Source organism: Littorina saxatilis, linkage group LG9 (genome assembly GCF_037325665.1).
Source record: "Littorina saxatilis isolate snail1 linkage group LG9, US_GU_Lsax_2.0, whole genome shotgun sequence".
Taxonomy (NCBI): Eukaryota; Metazoa; Mollusca; class Gastropoda; order Littorinimorpha; family Littorinidae; genus Littorina; species Littorina saxatilis.
In genome coordinates this window covers 56,658,407-56,676,002 of record NC_090253.1, presented here as the reverse complement: position 1 = coordinate 56,676,002, position 17,596 = coordinate 56,658,407, and the positions used below count along the sequence as shown (strand labels likewise).

Here is a 17,596-nt window from a genome sequence, read left to right as displayed (position 1 = left end):
TATCACCTATAAACTGTCACAGGATGAGGTACAAACGCGGTGTAACCCCTCAACAGTTATTATGTCCAGTATGTAAGACTGAAAACGAAGACGAAGAACATGTTTTATTGAACTGTACTGCATATGACGAGTTCAGACGTGAGCTTTCTGTTTTTGCAGCCAATGACGATGTGGCAGCAATTATGAGTGCGGATGATGATAAGAATGTCATGGATGTGTCGAACTTTCTGTATAAAGTGTTCAAGAAAAGATCTCAATACATTAGTTAAGATGATCACCATTCAATCCTAAAAACACGGCATTTCACGTGTGGCATGTTTGTCTGCCTGTTCTGTTGTTTTGTTTTTCACTGTTTTGTTGTTGTCTTTGTTCGGCTCCACTGCGGACACATGTGCTGCCCTGGGTTTCCCTCCCCCCATTTCCCCATTGAAATGAACCTTGTGTTTGCTCAATAAATGTTCAGAGTTCAGAGTTCAGAGTTCTCTCTCTCTCTCTTACACCCACCCACACACTCACACACACACACACACACACACACACACACACACACACACACACACACACACACACACACACACACACACACACACACACACACAGTTGTCCCTTTTCATCATCAAGTTTTCAAGTTTGATACACAATGTATGGAACAGCAAGGCACTGATGAGTTTCAATATCTATCGTCTGTTTACAGAATAATGATTGAATCAGTTGTAAACATTTCATTGTGAATGAATGACAAGGAGGCAAATACTGCCACAATTCTATCAAAAAGTGCTAGGAATTAGTGAAAAATCGCATGGTTAACCCAATCATTGAATGATAACTAGCGATCATTCAAACCGTATTTGGCTTCTCACAACATTGCAGTTGCAGTCACAGTAAAGAGAGCAAGCGGGAACGAACAACCATACAACTCGTAGCCTGTTTAAATGTCAGTGTATTTGACTGATCCTAATTCCAAACCGACCAGTGGCCTTGAGAACAATGAGGATTTAAGATCATAGTTGGTCATACGTTATGTAGTTGGTTGAACTACAGAAACGATGTTAAGGCAGTTTGCATTTCAGGCCGTGTACGTGATGACACTGCCAACTCGTTCTTAACTGCACGAAAAACATAAAGAGAGCCATCAAGTATTGATTTATAATCTATTTTTAAATCCAGGACGTGAAAGTATGGTGCAGTTTTGGTGATTGCGTTAGAACGGAAAAAACCCGACAACAGTCATGAATCGTCTTTTTATATTTAGTCAAGTTTTGACTAAATATTTTAACATCGAGGGGGAATCGAAACGAGGGTCGTGGTGTATGTGTGTGTGTGTATGTGTGTGCGTATGTGTGTGTGTGTGTGTGTGCGTGTAGAGCAATTCAGACCAAACTACTGGACCAATCTTTATGAAATTTGACATGAGAGTTCCTGGGATTGATATCCCCATACGTTTTTTTCATTTTTTTGATACGTGTAAATGTCTTTGATGACGTCATATCCGGCTTTTCGTGAAAGTTGAGGCGGCACTGTCACGCCCTCATTTTTCAACCAAATTGGTTGAAAATTTGGTCAAGTAATCTTCGACAAAGCCCGGGGTTCGGTATTGCATTTCAGCTTGGTGGCTTAAAAATTAATTAATGACTTTGGTCATTAAAAATCTGAAAATTGTAAAAAAAAATAAAAATTTATAAAACGATCTAAATTTACGTTTATCTTATTCTCCATCATTTGCTGATTCCAAAAACATATAAATATGTTATATTCGGATTAAAAACAAGCTCTGAAAATTAAATATATAAAAATTATTATCAAAATTAAATTGTCCAAATCAATTTAAAAACACTTTCATCTTATTCCTTGTCGGTTCCTGATTCCAAAAACATATAGATATGATATGTTTGGATTAAAAACACGCTCAGAAAGTTAAAACAAAGAGAGGTACAGAAAAGCGTGCTATCCTTCTTAGCGCAACTACTACCCCGCTCTTCTTGTCAATTTCACTGCCTTTGCCGTGAGCGGTGGACTGACGATGCCACGAGAAAACGGTCTTGCTGAAAAATGGCAGCTACTTGACTAAATATTGTATTTTCGCCTTACGCGACTTGTTTAATCTTCGCCCGACCGGCGGGTTATCGACTAAACACGGAAGACATCGTGGGGCCGTGCGGACCCATGCTTCTCAAAGGAAAAATATGCATACCCTTCCGTAGACCCATGCTTTCCAAAGAAGCAAAAACGTGCATCCCCTTCCGTAGACGCCGTGGTTAAATTTCCGCGAGAAGTAATTAAATTAAATTATTAATTTAATTATTACCGTGCGGACTAAAGCTTCTCAAAAAAGGAAAAACGTGAATACCCTTCTGTAGACGTCGTGGGGCCGTGTGGACCCACATTGTTATGTATTAATTTCGCTCCACGCGACTTGCTTATTAACTCCAAAATTAAACAGATCGTAGAAAATGATGTTTAGAGCCAATACCTGAAGGTTTGTGACTTCTCTCCCTAATTTTTATGTAAGTTCCTTCAATTTGAGAAACATGGGTACGCACGGCCCCACGATGTCTTCCGTGTGTAGTCTAAATTTGACCTTTGTTCTCTTCTCGCTGAAATGTAATGATCTTTTAGGACATAAGAGCTTTTTAGGTGTCTGATGCATTCTTAAAAGCTCATTAAAAAAATCCAACTGGTTTAAGAGATATTTGCAATTAAACACCCTTCTGGGTCCACACGGACCCACGACGACCGGCGAAGGTTAAGAAATGTGATCATCTGAATCTATCAAAGATACTCTTATGACAAAGCACATTAATATGGCTATAACAAATTCATGACAAAAAAAAAGGTACACACGTCTACGACTGTTTTAAATTATTCATTAGGCCAAAAAAAAAAATTGTCTGTTTAGGGTAACCCGACCGACCCTATCGATTTGGCGCCGACCCAAAAACTTTTTTTTGATTTAAAAAAAAAAAAAAAAAAAAAAGAGGTAAAAATGCTAAAAAGAGACATTTGGCGTTTCTTTCTCTCCCTTTCTCTCTGTTTTATTTATACGTTAGTTTTGAAACATGTATTCATCAAATATAAGAAGTGAATGTTCAGCCAACATAGCATTTACAACAAACAAAACAAGTCGCGTAAGGCGAAAATACAATATTTAGTCAAGTAGCTGCCCTTTTTCAGCAAGACCGTATACTCGTAGCATCGTCAGTCCACCGCTCATGGCAAAGGCAGTGAAATTGACAAGAAGAGCGGGGTAGTAGTTGCGCTAAGAAGGATAGCACGCTTTTCTGTACCTCTCTTTGTTTTAACTTTCTGAGCGTGTTTTTAATCCAAACATATCATATCTATATGTTTTTGGAATCAGGAACCGACAAGGAATAAGATGAAAGTGTTTTTAAATTGATTTCGAAAAAAAAATTTTGATAATAATTTTTATATATTTAATTTTCAGAGCTTGTTTTTAATCCGAATATAACATATTTATATGTTTTTGGAATCAGCAAATGATGGAGAATAAGATAAACGTAAATTTGGATCGTTTTATAAATTTTTATTTTTTTTTACAATTTTCCGATTTTTAATGACCAAAGTCATAAATTAATTTTTAAGCCACCAAGCTGAAATGCAATACCGATCTCTACCATAGATTTATCAACTACGTTGTCGACTATTCGTTTCTTCAACTACGCTCTGAGGCTGAGACAGTTGCGAGGTATGTCACTATTGATTCAACGTTCACGGAATTTCCGGGTTTACCCTACTTTCGGTTCCCAAGTTTATGTTCTCTCTAGACCACACACACATATATGCTTGTGATTTTTGTTTGTGTGTGTGTGTGTGTGTGTGTGTGTGTGTGTGTGTGTGTGTGTGTAGTTTGTGTGTCTATCTGTCTTTCTGTGTGTCTATCTGTCTGTCTGTCTGCTGCAATCTGTGTCTATGTGACACTTTACTTCACGATCTCTTGTGCTGTATCCTGTCTGAAGATCGGCAGCAAAATCTGTAGCTCGGTAGACAATTTGATGCTGGCCAAACGGGAAAAAGTGCTTCAACGTAAGGCTTGTACTCTTTTCGCAAGAACATTGTCGATAGAGCAGCGCAGTGTTCAACATTCTTATTCACGCACTCCACTCAAAAAGAGCTGACCCCATTTTGTAGAGCTAATAAAATATGCAGCTATGTCTTGATTTGGGTCACAGCGACCAGCGTGAATGTGACAACAACTTTGTTCAGTTCAGTGCTTCGTTCTACATTTACCATTCATGAGAAAGACTGTCTCTTTGTGGGAAGGCGGCGTAACCGGTGTCTTGTATTGGTTCGACAGTGGTTTATTTCTCGCTCGTTTTACACAGCCACTGCTACTGGTGTTACCGACAACGCGGCAAGGGTAAAGATTCGGTAGACATGAATGATAAGAAATAAACAAATGTAGAAGGCAGTGCATGACTTGTATCAAAACACCGGACGATCACGGTCTTCTACTCCTTTTTATATTTAGTCAAGTTTTGATTATCCCTTCTGTAGTATTACGATACTAATTAGTCTGAAGGCTTGGCTTAATTTTGGATATGATCCGGTTCAACAGCTCCCCTTAACGGTAAACGTCGCAGGGAAAAGCCTGTCGATGAATTGATTATCGATCCTTTTGCGTACAAAGTCGAATCTGCATAGGTTCGAATATTTAGTTTAAAGTTAAACGGAGAAATATCACAGTGTGGGTAAAGGAGTGAAAGACTTTGGTCGACCATCGCTTTAATACAAGCTCCTGTGGTGCAGCAATACGACTGATACACTCAGTGACCGCAGACATTCACGAGCCTGTCTTTACATTAGCATTGACTTCTTCATGATATCAGCCTCACGGATCATTCTAGGCATGTTTAACTAACATTCTCTATCCGATAACATCCTGAGGTCAGCAAGCTTATACTAATAAGAGTAAAACTAACCTGGAAAGCAAAAACTGTATTGGATAATAGTAATGCACAAAATAGACAAAAACCCTCAGCATAACTGTGTTTTTGTAAAGCTCCGCCCCGCCACCACCACCCCATATCCCGAAAAAAAAAGAATAAAGGACTGCAGGGGGAGGGAAAAGGGAGAGAAACAGAGTAAGAATTAAAGCAAGCCTATTATCATCCTATGCAGCAATATGACTGCATGTGTATCACAAATCGCAATTCTTAGAGCATCATAAATATTCACTCACGAATGTACGGGGCCTGTAGGCTGACAAACTGAGTTCACGTACGATTCCTTTCTCTACGAGCGAGCCCCATGTCTGTATTAGAACAGTACAGTAAATCCAACTTTTAATAATGCTTTTGATAAAGCCCCCCCCCCCCCCCCCCCAACGAAACCCAACACCCCCTTCTTCTTTTTTACGACCCTGCTTCTTTAGACTTCTGTTTCAAAACGTCTCTAAGTTTACCTCAATTTTCAAACTCCCTCTTTTAAAAGACCTGATTCTCTCATAGCTTTTTGGTAATTTCAGAAAACACACATAACCATGGCGACAGCTGCCCCGCCGGTGCCAGAACCCGATGACATGGACTGCAGCGTGTGTCACGAGCAGTACGTGCAGCCCAAGCTGCTGCCCTGCGGACACCTGCTGTGTCACCACTGTCTGCTGTCCTGGCTGCAGTCTCAAGACCAGGCCCTGTGTCCGCTGTGCCGCTGCGCCATCATGGACCCCGAGGAGCGAGGCCAGAAGAGCTGGCAGGACGTCGCGGACGGTTTCCCCACAGACCTGGCCATGGCGGACCTGGTGGGGGCTCACCGTCTGCTCAAACAGTCGCACAGCTGCATTTGCGAGGAGGCCGCGGCCACGTGTCTGTGTCTGACGTGCGGGGACCTGTTCTGCGAGTCGTGCCGGAAGATACACCTGAAGATGAAAGTGACCAGGAACCACAAGGTGGAGGACCTCGGCGGACAAAGTGGCGGGAAGCCAGCACGCCGCCTGCGCCGTCCACGCGGACAAGACCACGGAGCTGTTCTGCCCGACACACGGCGAGAGCATCTGCCACCTGTGCGCCACGTCCCGCCACCGCAGCTGCCCGGAGGTCAAGGACATGGAGGAGAAGGTCAAGGACGCGCGTGCCGTGCTGGCGAAGCTGGCGGTCACGCTAACCGAAGGGGAGGCCAGGCTGGACAAAGCCATCCAACAGCTGGACGACCACTTGGCGGAGACGGAGAAGCAGACCAAGAAGGCCGTTGCCGAGATCGAAGCCGTGTGTGCGCGCCTGGAGAAGTCGGTCCAGGACTGTCGTCATCGCCTGAACGAGCTGGCCCACAGCACGTGCTCTGACGTCAAGGAGGGGGTGACGGAGACCAAGAGGTGTCTGCTACAGCGACGCGGGAAGCTGACGTCACACAAACACGTGGTACAGCGCGTGCAGGAAGCCAAGAATCGCGACACTGTCAGCACCATGACGCCCGTGATGCAGACACGTGTTGGAAACCTCGACTGCAGCGTCATCTTGCCCTCAGGCGCCAAGCTCGTATCCAAGGTGACCGTCGTGATTGACGCAGAGGCCGTGACCCGTATTGAGAAAGAGCTGTCAGGACTAGGTCAGGCCAAAGTGATGTCTGCTGATTTGGATATTGGACTTGTAAGTATCTTTTTCCCCATATCTGATTTTCTTAATGATCGCGCATTCTTTTCTGTGATGTTCCTTCTTTTTTTAACCGATTAACCAAGTTAGTAAACAATAAAATATGAGGAAAATAACTGATGTCTAGCCCTGAAAAATAAAGCGGTATCTCCGTGTTTAGTATGTGCATGTATGTAATTTTGGACACATAAATCAGATTTGTGAAATGAAAGTTTGTTGGCCAACGCATGATTTTGTTACTTTGCCAGAACTCTTTGCCTGATATCGTTGAACAGGATCTGAAATTTCCCCTCACATGAACAGTTTTCCAACTCCATTGAGAAATGTCAATTTTGCTCTTTTTCGCATGCAAACAAAAATTATTTTAAAAATAAACACCATGTTGGTACAGTGACACTTTATTGGAACTGTACTAAAAGATTTACTCTTGAAACGAAACGAAAAATGCTGAGATTTTACAACAAAATATAGGGCGGCACTGTTTGGAGGATTTACAAACAATTGATAATAATTTCAAAAATAGATATTTTCTAGACCGATCACTTGTATGTGTAATGTATGAATTAACAGTTTCAGGGTGATTTACGTGAAATATGTTAACCATTTCTAGACAGTTCAGTTTGATGTGAAAGGCCGTGAAAGGTGAATGCTCGCCCTAATATGCTTGAGGTTTGCTGGTCGATGTCAATGCGTGATATATTGTGTAAAAAAAAATTTCATCTCACACGGCATTAATAGGTAACATGCGCCTTGAGTCGCCTTGTGTGGTGAGATATGTGCGCGATTAAAATTCTCGTAAATTAATAAAAATAAAATAAATAAAATAAAATGTGTACACTGACTGATTGCAGGTGCCAGTTTTGTCTTTCCATGACAACCACGGTAAGAACATCGTGCTGAGCAACAACAAGCAGACGGCAGAGAGAAGAGGGCGTGAATCGGGTGGTGGTATCGTTGTCGCCTCTCAGCCTATGATGACGAACATGTTGTACGAGGTTAGTCATTGAGCTCAGTGTTCACTGTGACGCAATCAGTGTGTTTACAACTTCAATCCCTTCAAGACTTATTGCACTTTCATGGATAAGAGTTGTATTTTTGGCATTGCTTGTGAACCGCAAATGTCATTCAGTTAAAGATCCTGTCCTCACAGACTGTGCAACACTAATGAAGAATTTTGCTTCTTACTTCAAATAGCAATTCAGAGACTACTGAGCCTTCTAATGAACAGGATATTTTTGTATTGTTTGTGTATACTGTATGAATGGTTTTAAATTGATTGTGTGTGTGGGAGGGGGGAGGGGGGCAGAGATCGAAGTGGCAGACGCCCATTAACCACCTTGGGTGCAAATAGTTAAGGGTCTAGTTGAAGTGATTGTTAAGTTTTAATTATATACAACGGAAAATAAATGTATAGATGGACATTGAAGCTGCAAAAAGAAGAAGAACAAGAAGAAGAAGAAGAAGAAGAAGAAGAAGAAGAAGAAGAAGAAGAGGAAGAACTTTCTGCACTTTGCACAGTATTTGTGATTATACGAGTACATAACTTTCATAATAGCATCCTGAAGAAGACAGTTTGCCGAAATACTGAAAAAGAAAACTCTAACCTAGTTACTGATGTGTCCACTTTCGTTTAAGAGTACATAACGTTTTACAAGACAACCGTGACCAACAACAACTTTTACAAGAACGACTCTCTCATGCGCTGTGCTGTGATAAAGCACAGAACCAGAGACAGTTGCCAGTCGATTTGTTTCTGTCTTGTTTTGCCAAGCATGAGGGCATCCTTCCATTTGAACACAAATAAACAATCAACAGCGTTACCTCGCTATGTGCTTAATGGCATTTATTTTCTGAATCAATTTAGCATATTGACACTCATGTTAGTTACGAAAATAATATAACAAAAACATTTCCCTAATATGTGTGAGCGTGCCTGTGTGTGTGTGTGTGTGTGTGTGTGTGTGTGTGTGTGTGTGTGTGTGTGTGGTGTGTGTGTGTGTGTGTGGTGTGTGTGTGTGTGTGTGTGCATGTGTATGTGTGTGTCAGTGTGTGCGTGCATTTTCCTAATATGTGTGAGCGTGCCTGTGTGTGTGTGTGTGTGTGTGTGTTTGTTTGTCCGTGTGTGTGTGTGTGTGGGTGTGGATGTGTGTGTGTGTGTGAATGTGTGTGCGTTTGTGAGTGTATTTATGTGCGTGTGTGCGTCTGTGTGTGTATATGTGTGCAAGTGAACCTGTGTGAGGGGGGGGGGGTGTGCATGTGTGCCTGTGGTTCCCTGTGTTGGTTTGTCTATGCGTACGCCGCATGTGCCCGAATATGATGATTGTATGCAATATATCTAGGTCATCTTGGACAGAAGAGACGCTTATCGTGCTAACTACATGTGGACTGGAGCAACAACCACTCCTCCAGAAGCTCTGACACTGCCATCTGACGCTAGGAAAGTGGCCATCTGCCGTAGTCATAAATAATATATCTGTGGACGTGAATGGCGGACAGAAGGTAAGTCTGACAAGACCGTGATCAAAGGATAGGGACAGTGACAAGTGTGTATCAACGGATTCGGGTGTGTGTGTGTGTGTGTGTGTGTGTGTGTGTGTGTGTGTGTGTATGTGCGTGCGTGCGTGCGTGCGTGCGTGTGTGTGTGTGTGTGTGTGTGTGTGTGTGTGTGTGTGTGAGTGAGTATGTGAGTGTGCGTGCGTGCGTGCGTGCGTATGTGTGTGTGTGTGTTTGAGTGCATGCGTGTGGTATGTGCGTGCGTGCATGCGTGCGTGCGCGCGTGTGTGTGTATCTGTGTGCGGTGGTGGTTTTTGAAGCTGAAAAGAAGAAAAGGTCATGATCAGTTTTATGAAAACTTTGATAGAAAATTCGCTTTTATGGAGTACGCCTGAAATATTTGCAAAATCCGTCTGGGTAAAAGGGTCGTCACTATCAAAACCCGGACAAGCCACTGCCGGACATTCGTCCACTGTTTAATGTGTGGTTCTGGAAATCAAGATAGGTTCATAAATGTTCATGTGCGAGGAAGTTACAATCTTCACAGCAATGCGTGAGTTCAAACCTCAATGAAGAATCTATCTCAACTCGTCAAGGTAAAACGACTGTCGATAAGTTATTCATTGAGTCTGTCCGACCTGTCTAGTGTTGACGCTTTCGCTGTAAAACCGAAAATGCTTCAAAAACTCAAAATGTTTGAAGTCAGTCCATTTTCTCTATTAACTGGATTTTGTCAGCTATATGATCGTGCATTCTTCTAGTTGCCGGACATTATGACTCAGCTATATGATCGTGCATTCTTCTAGTTGCCGGACATTATGACTCAGCTATATGATCGTGCATTCTTCTAGTTGCCGGACATTATGACTCAGCTATATGATCGTGCATTCTTCTAGTTGCCGGACATTATGACTCAGCTATATGATCGTGCATTCTTCTAGTTGCCGGACATTATGACTCAGCTATATGATCGTGCATTCTTCTAGTTGCCGGACATTATGACTCAGCTGAAGGCTCACAGACATCCTTTGTGTGGCGTCTCTCGGGCTCAAGTCGTCCCTAAAGTGTTGCCTGGTTCAAAAGCAGAAAAAGAAATAGAGACTTTCTCAACGTGGAGATGGACTGGAGAACAAAACCCCATTCTGCACGACTGCCTTTGGTTTTACCAGGAAGAACAGAAAACGTTAACACAAAAAAACTTTAAGACAACTCGAATATCCAATACGGATATAGTAATATTGGTATGGCTCTTTCCAGCTTAAAGGACCAGACCACGCTGTTTTAGCGTCAAAAACGCTTCGAATCGTGTTCCTGCGCGACCGAACACTTCCCGATGTTTGCAGTTAGTTAGAAAACCACTTTCTTACCGTCTTCAACAATGTTTGGTTTACTTCGGAATCTTCTAAGGCCGTAATCCGACGAATTTTGTGACCGAAGCGACGGATTTCTTCTCCAAAACGACCCGCCATTGTGCCGCGTGATCTTCGCGAGACTGGCTTATGAATAAATTATCCGTGACGTCACACCGTGTGGAGATGGTTGTTTACCAACATGACAACAAGCGTTACTGCAGACGAAATTGAACCGTACATGTTCGAACTACCGGTTTCTCTCCTCGAATCAAGCATGAAAGATGAGGGTGGAGGCCACTTCCAGCAGTAGTGAAACAGTGACGATGAAAATTGCGACACTGTTTGTCTCAGCGATCAAAGGTAAACACGCCCGCTCTCTGTGCTGAACTTATCGTCTGCTTTCGAGTCTGTGCTATTTTTTCACTCTCGCCTTGTCAACGCACTCGCGAATAAGTGGGATATTGTTTAAGTGTTCATGCATTGCATTCACGAGTAAAAGAACAACAGCTCATCGCAGTTTTAACTGTTCTTGATTATTTCAGAGACTGGTGTCAGAGTGGCCACTGTACCTGTTGTATTGTGTGGGAGGGGCAGATTTGAGAGAGAGAGGAAGCTAGCCTGAGGTACATTGTAGAATGAAAACTTGCAGGGGAGCAAGAATGCATCACCAGCCACGAAGGTGTACATACAACTTTTTTTGAGGTGCCTATATTTGTTTGATTGTTAAATGTATGTATTTGTTGTTGTTTTTAAAGGCTATCAAGAAAACTGTTGTCATTTAAATTTGTAACACTCAGTCACATATAGTTTCACACACACACACACACACAAGATTAACTCACTTGCATGCCCACAGAAGAAGTTTGCTCTTCACATTGTTCTGTTGTTGTTTTTATAATGTAATCATTGTAACATTAACACTCAGTAATAACCAATATTACAACACAATCACTTTTTCATCAGAACTCACTCACATACTACATGACTTTGTATTAAACCCTGGTTTATGGACACTTGCATTTGTACTTTGCATGGGAAAGCAGCCTGTAGCAGTCAAAGTCTGGGCACTGTTGCATTGTAGTCTTGCTGTGTATGCAGAGCTTTGTTGTAGCTGCCATAGGCCAGTGTTGCCATAGGCCAGTGTTAGGATCACCACCCCCTCAAACAGCTCGTTCAGTTAACCTGATGCCTGTTTTAGACAGAAAAAAAAGTTACCACAATCAGCAGAACTTTCACCGGAGAAAGGGCATCATTCTTTCATACTTTCTTTCTCATAGCTTTTTTTTGGTTTTTATAATCTCTTCATTACACTAAATAACATCCATCTTAAGACCTATTTTGAGCCTTAATTTAAGTTGACTAGTAATGATATTAATCATAATGTATTTATTTTTATAATGTACAAACTAGAGTATGTATGTGGATATGTGTGTGATGGTGCTGGTATGGATATGTGTGGTTTGGGTTATGTGTGTACTGATGTGTACATTTTATGTGTTTTGTATGTTTTACGAGTGCGATTTTATGTGATGTTATTCTGTACACCAGCCAAAACAAAATGTCTGGTATATTAGATAATAAACGCACCTTTAAATGTATTAGCGACTACACCCCGTCACCCTCCAGTCCCCCTCCCCCCCATTACACCCTACACTTTTAACATTGTATAAAAAATCATGCCCCAATATAGGTCCCTAGTTACCTGGGAGGACGTTAAGCTCCATAATCAACATCAACAACGTATTGAATTGAATTGAAAAGCTGGGGTTAGGAGGTCTAACTTCTTGAATTAAAGTTTTTTTTTTCTCAGGTGCATGTAGTTTTTTATTTGCTTGAAATCATGGTGTATTCTGGTTGTAAGAGAAGAGTCAATTTCCTTGTAAGCCTGCAAAATTAAAATTTGTCATTTTTGAAGTAGCCTACATTTTTGTAAGAGTCCAAAATAGTCCAGGATAAGGAGGAAAAACATAGGGTGGGTCAGGAAATCTGAAACATTGCATAGTTTTGTTTTGCCTATGTAGACACAAAAAGTACTTAGAGCACTTTTCCCCCCCCAAGAGAGCATAGCTTAGTTTTAATTATTTTAATGCCACTGTTAGCAAGAGGAGTACTACAGACAGCAATCAAACAGTGGGTTTTTTCTGTAGACATTGTTATTTCTGTTTAGGTGTTTCAGTAGTTTTCTATGCGGATAAATCATGCTGCATGATCACTAGAAACAATCCAGCTCTGTAGCATGCAAGTTTTTTAAAGGTTTTTTTTCCCCATGTTACTCTGAGAGAAAAAAACAACCCACAGAGATAAAGTTGAACTGGCAGTTTGACTGAAGCAGTGGTAATAACACAGAGTGCTCTTCCTACAATCAATTTTTTTATGTGGATGATGATGTCCACACATGTACTTGGTTGTATTATTTTGCTAGACTATTTGTTTCTGTTAGATATATCTGCTCACATGATTGTTGTTCATAATTTGACATTACATTTACTGCTGATCAAAATGTATTGTTGGAATAGGTCTGCTTAATATTCTGACTGCAGTTTTGTAATAAAATCAAATAACACAGATGTTTTAAGTATCAAAGTGCTTTTCACACACACACACACACACACACACACACACACACACACACACACACACACACACACACACACACACACTCACACACTATGAGTATGACTGCAAACATGAATTTGTACTTGTATTAATTATAATTACTGTATTACAGAACCTGATCTGAAAAAAAGGACAACAGCAAATTATTCATGCAAGCTTGCTGTATTAACGATTTCTTTATCTATTTAATACAACACTGAATTAGATAACAACTATAACAACGTGTGTGTGTTTGTGTGAATGTCTATGTGTATATGGACGGACACTGATTAAACCTGAGACTCATCGATTACCCAGGTGAGTGTAAAAGAGGGAGAGAGAGAGGGAACTTTAAGGTGGGTGCATGGGGACGGACATGTAGTAACAGATATATGTTTTAATCTGTAATCTTAACACATGTGCTTAAAATTAGGAACAGATGCCATTCCACTACAAATACTGTCAGTCTGACAAAAACGCCCAGTGACACTGAACCCCTATCCCTTACAGAACACATTCAGTATACATGTACTCACTTCCTTTCGTCTGCGTTTAGTGAAAGCAGATCGTTCTGATGACATTGGTATCCGGTTTCTGACCTCCTGTGAGTGGTCAACAATTGTCGGAACTGGAACTGCGTTAGGCAACAGCTGTTTTGTGTGTGCCAGGTTTTCTTGCCGGCTTAACTGCGTTCGCATTGGAAGAAAGTGTCACGAAACACAGCACATCGTGTTGGCCGTTTCCAGTTAATCAGTCTTGCTGCAGAAGTTGTAAGCCCATCGGAAAAAGGTGACAACTGATGCCTGAACCTTTTTTCTATACTTCATAGCTATCAGCAGCCGTGCGCATTCCTTCGGCGTGCTGTTGATGCTCGATTTAGGCAAACGCCCACTTGAGCGTAAGCTGTAACTTTCGGTTTCCAAACACTAAGTGACGTCACAGCCGGTTCTCGTCTACTGGCGGCCATTTCGAAGTCTCGTTTAGCAGACGAATTTGGCGGAACGTTTTTAATTAAATCACAATGATTAAGCTACGAATCGATGAATTTCTTTACATTTTTGGAATCTTTAGGTGCATTTCTCTAACCTTCAGTCATCGGTTAGTGGTTCTAATAACCTTTAAAACAGCGTGGTCTGGTCCTTTAAAACCAACGTTGGACGGAAGCTGTTCAACTTACCCGAGAAAAGCCGGGTGGGAGTGATGCTTGACAAGAAGCGATCTCTTCATCTCTACATCAACGGTGACGACCAGGGTGAAGCCGCCCCTAGCCTGCCCGACCCCTGCTTTGCATTCTTTGACCTGCTTGATTCTTTCAGACAGGTGAGTTTGTCGTTGGAATTAATAAATATGCTCTTTTCCTTCAGCTCTGGATCACTATAATAGTGGTTTAATCATTGCATAATAATTTATGGCATAGTTTCTATAAACTAAAAAGGAATCGTACAATTCTGAGGAAAACAATTCGGAAAGCTTGAAATATCTGTCATCAATGCTCACACATGTCAAAGCACCATGTGTATCATCCCCGACCTTCTGACTAATTGTTTGACAGTGTGATAATCAACCATCCTCCTTCCATGTAGCCTTTCGATCGTTCTGATAGTGGCAGTGACACTTCTGGTATATTTATGGCATCATTGTGACTTCTACGCCGAACTTGAAACGTGATATTCTGAGGAAAAGTCTCTGGAAGACCTACAATCCCTTTCATAAATTAATGCTCACAAATGTGTGAGCACCGTGTTTATCATCCCGGACTTTCTGAATGATTGTTTTTCTGCAACAAGACACTAGCTGTTCACACAGCAGGGCCGGACCAAATGAGTTGTAAGGAGGGGGTTCCTCCTTTTTTGAGGGGGCAAATCAGCGAAGTGGCGAAGCCACAAGCGCGCGCCTGCAAAGCAGGCGCGCGAACTAGGGGGGTCCGGGGGCATGCTCCCCCGGAAAATGTTTGAAAAACGGTTAAAATCTGTGCAATCTGGTGCATTCTGGGCCTTGTTTTGAGGGTTAAGAGCAGCATTGTTTTGGGGGGGGGGGGGGGGGTACCTTTTTCTCATCGGATTTCACATTGAATACAATTTGTTAGAGACACACACAAAATGTATTTAAAAAAAAAACCACACTCAAAGCAAGGTACATGCTTTTTCCAGGGGTGGGGTTCCGGAACCCCTGGGACCCCCCCCCCCCCCTGGGTCCGGCCCTGCACAGTGCAATCCTACGCTGGCTGAGTTTTATAACATTATCACCATGCACACCTGTTGAAAACAAAAATGTGTAAAACTGAGATGATGAACTCTAGGTAAGTTTGAGGATTGCTTTCTTTGTCTCCTTCGTTCTTCTCATAAAACTCTCAATTCACTGGTTACGTCATGAAGTTTTCACTGCATTTGTTTCAGATTACTGCTTTACCTGTTCGACGCATACAGTGAAGACAGAGCAAACAAAGAGACTGCCAAACAAAGAAAACAAAGAGACTGTTTCGCGGACATCGAATTCTTTCTAGCGTTCACCATTCATCACATTTTTGTTGATGTGATTGTTTTTGTGTGTGTTGCTTTTGTGTTTTTGAACAGTAGAATATCATTCGTTAATGAAAACAAAGATCTTGGTCTTTTCTTGATGGCTGTTTCTGAAAAGGTCTTTGATACCCCTTGCTTGACTGTTAAAGACAAAGCTCCTAGTCTTTTCTTGATGGCTGTTTCTGAAAAGGTCTTTGATACCCCTTGCTTGACTGTTAAAGGCCAACATCCAAAAGAATTTTTCTCCTGGAGCGACCTAAACTTGAACCCGTCGCTCTTCTTGCATGTCTGTTTACTTCGTGTTGCACGCAAAAATTGCGCGACTTCCTTGCCGCGTGGATTGACGAAGCTGTTTTATTCTCGTGACTGAAAACACTGCAGTGCGTGGAGTTTTATTCTGTGGGTTCGACAGCGGATCGGTCCAGTAGTTTGGTCTCAATTGCTCTACACACACGCGCACGCGCACACACACACACACACATACACATACACACACTGGCACACACACACACACACACACTCACACACACACAGGCACACACTAGCACACACACACACACACACACACACACGCACACACACACACACACCCGCTCGGCTTTTTGTCCCCTCTGCCTCACTGATTTGGTTTTGTGTTTATTTCGTAATTATTTTGTTAGTAAATAGTGAACATTGCTTTAATGCCGAAGCAAAAAACATCATTATTGGTTGTAATTTGCTACCAATTTTAAAACCCGAATATCGTATTACATAGTAATTTTGACAGCAGTTCAAATGTGTACATTTACCAGTTCCATTCAGCAGACCGTTTCAGGTCTTTGTGACTGATTTCTGGCCAGGAATTCATCACGCTTTCTGTTGTTCATTCGTTTCCTGTGACATTGATCAGCAAACCAGCAAAGTGTGTGTGTGTGTGTGTGTGTGTGTGTGTGTGTGTGTGTGTGTGTGTGTGCCTTTGGTTATATCGGTTTTTGTTGTTGTTGATGAGTACGTAACAAAATGTAGTCAGTAGGCCCTATAATTATATACGTTTGCACCATACCTCATCTCCCGTGAAATATCAACAGAGTTCGAAGTTTCAGTTTGTCAATCTGTATAGTATGATTTGTTTTCAAATACGTTTTGTCTTTCTTTCCTTGTCCTGGTTTGTTTACAGATCATCGTCATTTTTTAATCTCGGAAGATCTAACTAGTGTTCTGAGCCGGCATCGCCTAAGTAGACATCAACAAGCATGTACATACTTGAATGATCTTGCCGTTGTCTATCTTTTGCGATATCATGTCCATTTGTGAAAAAAAACATGACAAAGTATCCAAATAATTATTTGACAAACGGAATGCCATACATTTCCACATCGCAACATTATTGAATATTTGTACCAGTTTCAATTTGTCTGAAAGATGTTGAATGACACGGAAATAAAACGATTTCTTCGTGAACTTCAATTTAATATATCAGGTGTACGATACATCTACACAGTTGTGTGTGTGTGTGTGTGTGTGTGTGTGTGTGTGTGTGTGTGTGTGTGTGTGTGTGTGTGTGGTGTGTGTGTGTGTGTGTGTGTATGTGTGTGTGTGTGAATGTGTGTGTGTGTGTGTGTGTTCTTGAACATAACTACACCCATGTGTTTATGAGTTACATAATTATATATATGCGTTCAGTCAGTCTGCATGTTTCCTTTCACAAAATAAGACACAACATCAAAAATGAATACAGATTTGATCTGCAAGGAGGAAATATCAAACCAACCCACACCCCAAACCTAAAGCAGCTCATGACAAACTTTTGGTACACACTTTGCAAAATAATACTCTAATTTCTAACCAGCTGCATTACACGCTGCCAACAGAGAGAGAACAAGTCGCGTAAGGCGAAATTACAACATTTAGTTAATCTGTCGAACCCACAGAATACAAGAAACTAAGTCCATCTCACGATGAACACGAGCCGAAATCATATGCACTCGACTTGTGAAATAGAAAGAAATCAAATACGACGAAGAGAAGAAAAAGTTTGAAAGTACCATTGAACTTC

The 17,596-nt window shown here is 41.6% G+C and overlaps 1 pseudogene; it reads left to right on the top strand.

The window, feature by feature from the left end:
* The first annotated feature begins 3,614 nt into the window (after window positions 1–3,614).
* Window positions 3,615–7,609, top strand: LOC138977284 (E3 ubiquitin-protein ligase TRIM33-like; annotated as a pseudogene).
* The last annotated feature ends 9,987 nt before the right edge of the window (window positions 7,610–17,596 follow it).